Source organism: Berghia stephanieae, chromosome 6 (assembly GCF_034508935.2).
Source record: "Berghia stephanieae isolate SIO BIC M18660-M18661 chromosome 6, UCSD_Bste_1.3, whole genome shotgun sequence".
In the NCBI taxonomy this organism is placed as follows: domain Eukaryota; kingdom Metazoa; phylum Mollusca; class Gastropoda; order Nudibranchia; family Aeolidiidae; genus Berghia; species Berghia stephanieae.
The window spans coordinates 64,555,520-64,563,049 of NC_088365.1; the positions used below are offsets into that span (position 1 = coordinate 64,555,520).

Here is a 7,530-nt window from a genome sequence, read left to right on the forward strand (position 1 = left end):
TTGAGAAGTAAAAACAAAACACAAAACAACACAAAAGTGATTACGTTTGCAAATTTATTTATACAGTGAGTAAGTGTGGCACGACAGTCGTGAAAAACTAGCAGAATCGTGTGCTGCATCCGTTGTATTATACAGACCTGTCCACTATTACAAAAAAAAAAAAAAAAAAAAAATATGGTAGAATTTCGAAACTTTGGCTCCTCTTTCAGAACTTCGTTAACATCTCTAAGTCATTCAAACGTAAAGAAAATGAAAGTTGATACCAGACTACATAGTTTTTTTATTTAACAAAAATGATTTTGACGTGTTATTTAATCATTGTGAAGGTAAATTTTTGATTTTTGGAGTTGACTAACATAGGGACTACAAATTTTATCGCCTAGGAATTACGACTTTTTAAAAACATCAAGGGGGCAGGTCTGATTATATAATATATTCTGGTTAAGACACACTTAATTCACTCGCGAAATGCGTGCGTGTTCTTTTCTTTATTCTTAATTTATTATATTGTATAAATTAAGAATAAAGAAAAGAACACGCACGCATTTCGCGAGTGAATTAAATGTGTCTGAACCAGAATATATTGTATAATCGGACCTGCCCCCCTGATGTTTATATATATATATATCACAACGACAAGAACCACCACCACCACTATCATCATCATCATCATCATCATCATCATCATCATCATCATCATCATCATCATCATCATCGTCATCTATATTTCTATCACAATAACCCTAAATACCGTCAAAAAAGTAAAAACCAGACCACATATTTTATTATATAACCAACGAACCTGAAGCTCAACACTGACTTCTAAACTTTAACTTATAAAATTCAAATCAAAACGAAAGCCTTCATTGTAGAGAGCATAGTTCTATTTCTCAAATGTTTAAAAACTTTGATTTGTTAAATCTTGGTGATTTTTCCTTTCAACTTTTTTTTTTCTTCTTCCATCAAGCCCGACTTATATATATATATATATATATATATATAATAGAATGCAAATTTTCACTCACATATATATAAATATATATATATATATATATATATATATATATATATATATATATATATATTCTATATATATATATATATATATATATATATATATATATATATATTTATATATATATTCTATATATATACTCTGTTATTGTTGTTTTAGAGATTTGGCAATATGAAAGAAAGTAATAGCTGATACTTGAGAAGATTTTATCATGTTAATGTGTTTTCTTTGTAATGGATATTTTGTAAACATTGCGTTTTGTTTTCTGCTCACGCACAACAAAGTTGTAGTGGGATGAAGATTTTATAGATTTAAACTTACTCATTCACGTGTTAGTGGAACCGATAGACGAGGAGGAAAAAGATGAATGATAGGCGTGGATGTGATGAAGATGATGATGATGATGATGATGATGATGATGATGATGATGATGATGATGATGATGATGATGATGATGATGATGGTTGTGGTGGGGGTGGTGTTGGTGTTCGTGGTTACAATGGTGAGAATAACAAAAGAGAAATGTGAGGAGATTGTATGCGAGGATAATTGGAAGGTTGTTTTGTGGTCATGTGGTACGACACTCGCTGGGTCCTGGGTTCGAGCCTCCCTCGGCGCATAGTTGAGTCCTTGGAAAAGGCTCTTTACTCACTTTCTCTCACTGTACTCCGCTGTAAAATGGGTACCTGCCCGTTGACAGCGTTGTCTCTGTCGGAACAAAATTGTAAGATCGCATAATAGTCGTCATGTCTCGTTCTACATATTTCGTGTTGCTAATGGTCAGGGACCCCTTGTAAAACGCTTTGAGCACGTTTAGTGGATATTGCGCGATATAAATGCTCACGTTTATTCGAGGGTTATGGGAAGGTTGGTAACTCATGCTTATTAAACTGTTTGTTACATGTGATCCCTGCTTAGTCCCCTCTGCCCATCAATTACTTCTCAGTCCAAACAATTAATATTATGACTAAAACAATGTCTGTGTTGATGCTATGCGTTTGAGTAAAATACACACAACATCCAATAGCCAGATACGTACCAACACACAAAACTGTGTGTAACCTCAAACGGTTATAGTCTGATTTCTATATTTTAGTGAGAACTAATCATTAAAATTAATTAGTTAATCAATTTATTTATTCATTTACTTATATTCATTTATTTTTTTTATTTAGATGTTTGTTTTATTTATCAACAAACCAAACATATCGACCTGTAAACGTATTTATTTTATGGATTCACGAACTAAATGTTTTAATCCATACTGCATTCTTTTATGTAGTAGTATTTATTCACATATCTAGATTAATATATCTTTGTTTTTGTTTTTTTTTTTTTACAAAAACCCGATTCGTTGTGTTTTATGTCGACATGTTGAAAGAAGGCAATCAATAGCTTGAATTTAACCCCCCCCCACCTAATTTCCCGACCGCCTTCATATCGATCGATCACAACCTGGGACAACAAAAGGCATTCCAATAAATCTCCCTCCTTCATTGCCTGACGCCTAACGCCTAACGCCTGGCGCCTAACGCCTAACGCCTAACGTCTTATTCCCGTTGTCTATGAAATACACCTCGATATTGGGTCTAGTCAGAAAAGTTGGCACCATACCTACTGATCAATCCCGAGATTCTTTTCAGAATCATATCGTACCTTGGTCGCGATTGCTACACATTACAACAACAACAAAATTAAAAATAAATGAATAAAGAAAGAAAGAAAGAAATGAAGAAATTAAATTAAATTGATTAATGAAAAAATGGAGAAATTTAAAATAAACAAAAAAAAAAAAAAAAAGACTAGCTTTTAAATAGCGTAATATCTACTGAACGTGCTCAAAGCGCTTTACAAAGGATCTCTAGCCAACAACAGAACTTACCATTTAAGGCGAGACACATGACGCCTGTTAGGCGGTATTACAATTTATTTTGTGACAGAGAAACGCTGTTAACGACCAGTTACTCATTCTACACCCGAGTACGGTGAGAGAACGCGAGAAAAGAGCTTTTTCTAAGGACTCAACTAGAAGTAAAGTGCCTCACCCGGGAATAAAATGCCGGAACTAGAATGTTTGTGTGTGTGTGTGTGTGTGTTTGTGTGTGTGTGTGTGTGTGTGTGTGTTTTAGAGAATTGTGTGTAAATCGATTTATGAATATTATTGTGAAACTGAAAACCCAGTGCGGTGTTTTTATGGTTTATGATATTTGTGATATCGATATTACGTCAAAACAAACCGATAAACCAGATCGTGTAAATGTTGATGATAAGATTGATGTGTTGATGTGCTTGTCATAGTCAAAGATGATAGCCTATCTTATGACAGAGATTATTGTCCGTTGATACGTTGTTAGATTTGATATTTGAAACGATAACGCGAGTGGTAAAAAACATATTATTGGTAAATCGTTATTGATAGCGATTTTGATAGAATTGGTGAAGAATATGGGAAAGAAGAGAAGAATGAGGATAATGATACTGTTTCTGCTGATGATGATGTAGCTGATGATGATGATGATGATGATGATGATGATGATGATGATGATGATGATGATGGTGATTATGATGAGTAGGAGGAATAGGATGATGGTGGTGATGATAATGATGACTTATACATCTACTCTATATTCTGATATCTCTCTCTTTATCTATCTATCTATCTATCTATCTATCTATCTATCTATCTATCTATCTATCTATCTATCTTTCTATTTCTATCTACCTATCTATCTGATCTATCTATCTATCTATCTATCTATCTATCTATCTATCTATCTATCTATCTATCTATCTATCTATCTATCTATCTATCTATCTATCTATCTGTCTATCTATGTCTTGATCATTCTTTCTCTTGATCTCCCCTTATCCTCTTTCTTCTAAATTTATATCTTTCTCATCTATCTCCACTACCATTACAGGGTCTTTCCCACCAAATCTATATTATACTCTATCTCAATCCCCCCCCCCCCCCATTCTCTCTCTCTCTCTCTCTCTCTCTCTCTCTTTCTCTCTCTCTCACACACACACACACACACACACACACATATACATAATATATTTATGTGACCACTAGAATGTTAAGTAGAGATACAACGTACGCGGCCACCACGCTCCAATTGCTGTCTTAATGTATATTTTGTGAGTGTCAGCTTTCATAAAATATCATAAAAATCTTCCGAGCGATGTAATAACAGAGGGCTTTCGGATGTTGGTTCTCTGGTAAACATAAGACGTCCTATTTTATGACTGAACAGTGACTCACCACATTGCCCACGCTGAAAAAAAAAAAAATAAAAACCCAATAAAAGCTTATCTAAAAAAAAAAACAAAAAAAACCCCAACAAAAACAAACAAACAAACAAATAAACGACATTGGGACACTGGAATAGTGTCACATCTCCGATGAAAAAGATATACTGTGATCTGTGGAATGTTGAAAATTGAAGTTACAGACTTAAATGAAAGAGGAAGCAAACAAAATAACAAAAAAACAAAACAAAAACAAACAAAAAAAACAACAAAAAAAATAAAACAAAAAAACAAAAACACCAACCCCCCCCCCCCCCCCCCCCAAAAAAAAAAAAAAAAAAAAAAAAAAAAAAACCCTACAAAAAACGCACTTTTAAACGTTTGGCCAGAAAACATCCTTCAAATATCGATCAATTGAAATGACTCTCATCTTGTCAAAACAACAAAAATAACTCTCTGACCTGGAACTTCAATAAGTCTTCAAGGAAAGTCTCATGTTTCATGTTTGAAGTTTTTGACAAGGTGAAGGTCATTTTATGGATCGGTATTTAATTTGAAGGACGAGTTTTCTAGCCAAACGTTTGATGTGTTGGATATATCAGGACATGATAAAAACCTTATCCACCATAATATCATAATAGTCGTGATCATCTTCTACTTTACGTCATCGATAACCAATCTAATCAAAATAACCTTAATTATTTACGCTGTTTTTAGGTCTATGCGTTAATGGGCATGATTTAAATTTAACATTGCTATAATATTGGACAATATATTTCGCGTCGGTTTGAGAGTATTTCCATTACAACAATGAGCCCATAACTATTTGGGTTATCAGTCCTGCAAATACATAACTACACGCCGACCTTAATAACTGTTATCATATATCCAAACGTCATTACATCATTATCTTAAAAGTCCGTATCATCTTCTGATAAAAATAAAAATGCGCAACTCAAAGTGGTCACGATTTATCCACTAAATATTTTTAAAAGTCACGATCTGTCAATAGCTCAAGTGCACAATATTCACAGGTCCGATAACCAGAACGAAATTGTGGGCTTGATTTGACATTTAATTTAGTTGTAATGGATAATACTTTGCGTTGTTTGAGAGTTATGCTCAGGGCCACTTGTACAAGGCGGCCATTTGCCATGGTATGGTAGCTTTCCTTCGTGACTGACCACCCCCCCCCCCCCCCGTCCCCCCATCTATTTATATTTCCATTACAACAATGAGCCCATAAGAATTAGGGTTATCAAACCTACAAATTATAATAAAATACACGTCGGTATAATTACGATTTATTCAGTCAAACTTATTAAGTTCCTCTCTCTCTCTCTCTCTCTCTCTCTCTCTCTCTCTCTCTCTCTCTCTCTCTCTCTCTCTCTCTCTCTCTCTCTCTCTGTGGCATATCACTTGGACGTAGCCTCCCACACAGTCCTTCGGAAGAAGTCTCTGTCTTGTGCCCATCTGCCACATTCCGTCACGCCGTTGTTGAGCCATTCCTGTATATCCTGTTGCCATCTTCTTTGTGTCTTCCTCTGCCTCTTTTGCCCTCCGCCATGCCCTCCAGTACATCTCTCTCTAGTGTGTCTAGTGTTTTAAAAAATATTAAGTTTCTATATAGCGCAATATCCACTAAATGTGATCAAAGCGCTTTACAAGGGGTCCCTGGTCAACAGCAACATTTAACATGTAGGACGGGACAGGGCGCCTGTTAGGCGATATTACAATTTTTCGGAGAGAGATAACGCATTTAACGGCCAGGTACCCATCTTACACATGAGTTGGGTGAGAGAATGTTAGTCCTTTTCTAAGGACTCAACTATGCGCCGTGCGTGGCTCGAACACAGGATACACACTAAAACGCCACTGTGCCTTTTTTTTCTTCTATTTTTTTTTTAATAATGATTTTTTTTTTTTTTTGGTTTTCTGTTAACCATTTTTTTTTTGTTTAGCCATTTATTTCGGTCCATCAGTTGTCACTTTATGCTCAAAGCATGGCCTTCTATAGTTTGCTATGGTTCAAACGTATCAAACAAAGGTCCGTTGATGTCCATTTAGACAACGCTGTTGACGGCCAGGTACTCATTTTACAACTGAGTTGGGTGAGAGAATGTGAGTAAAGCGGCTTGAACCGAGGATACGCAGTAAAACGTACTGTATCTTTTTTTTTTTCTTCTCTTTTTTTTTTCAATAATGATTTTTCTTTTGTTTGTTTTCTGTTAATCATTTTTTGTTTTTTGTTTTTTTTGTTTAGCCATTTTCCGTCTATTGGTTGTCACTTTATGTTCAAAGCATGGCCTTCTATAGTTTGCTATGGTTTAAACGTATCAAAGGTCCGTTAATGTCCATTTAAATCACGGGGGGTCCATTATTTTCATACAATGTTATCATGCCTTCGTGTTGTCTTGCATACACATCACCGTATGCTGTCCACTGACGGCCGGCCGGGCTGTTGTACACATCATCTCATTCATTGGTTTAAAGATGTCACTTCCTATACAATATGAATGAACACACGGTGTCTGAATTTGTCTGAATTTATATATATATATATATATATATATATATATATATATATATATATATATATATAATATATATATATATATATATATATAATATATAAGGGTTTTGATCTCTCTCTCTCTCTCTCTCTCTCTCTCTCTCTCTCTCTCTCTCCTCTCTCTGGCCCTTAAATGACCTAAATAGTGTTGAAAGCGTCGTTCAACACCTAAAAACAAACAATATATATATATATATATATATATATATATATATAATATATATATATATATATATATATATATATATATATATATATATATATATATTCTTCTTTTTATTAGAATGTGTGTATAAGGGTGTTGCTTTCTTTGTTTCTTTGATTTTCTTTTTTCTTTCTTTCTTTCCTTTGTTCTCCTTCTCTCTCTCTCTCTCTCTCTCTCTGTCTTTCTCTCTCTCACTCTCTCTCAATCTCTCTCTCACTCTCTCTCTCTATCTCTCTCTTTCTCTCTGTATATGAGAGAGAGAGAGAGAGAGAGAGAGAGAGAGAGAGAGAGAGAGAGAGAGTGTGTGTGTGTGTGCGTGTTTGTGTGTTATATACAGAGTTGATCTAGAGGTCATTAAAAAAAATATCAAGATAGCAAAGTTGAGCACCTTCTCAGATATCCTGACGTTATGTAACAAATGACGTCAAGAAAACAGGCATTGTTTAGATTCAAGAGGGTCAAAAGTAATTTTGTGATTGATAAGAG

At 34.5% G+C, this 7,530-nt stretch overlaps 1 protein-coding gene across 1 annotated transcript in view; it reads left to right on the top strand.

Annotated features, from left to right (window-relative positions):
- LOC144975446 (protein DD3-3-like) overlaps positions 1-7,530 on the top strand; it is a 33,346-nt gene that overhangs the window by 4,858 nt on the left and 20,958 nt on the right. The gene's annotated exons all lie outside the window — the stretch shown is intronic.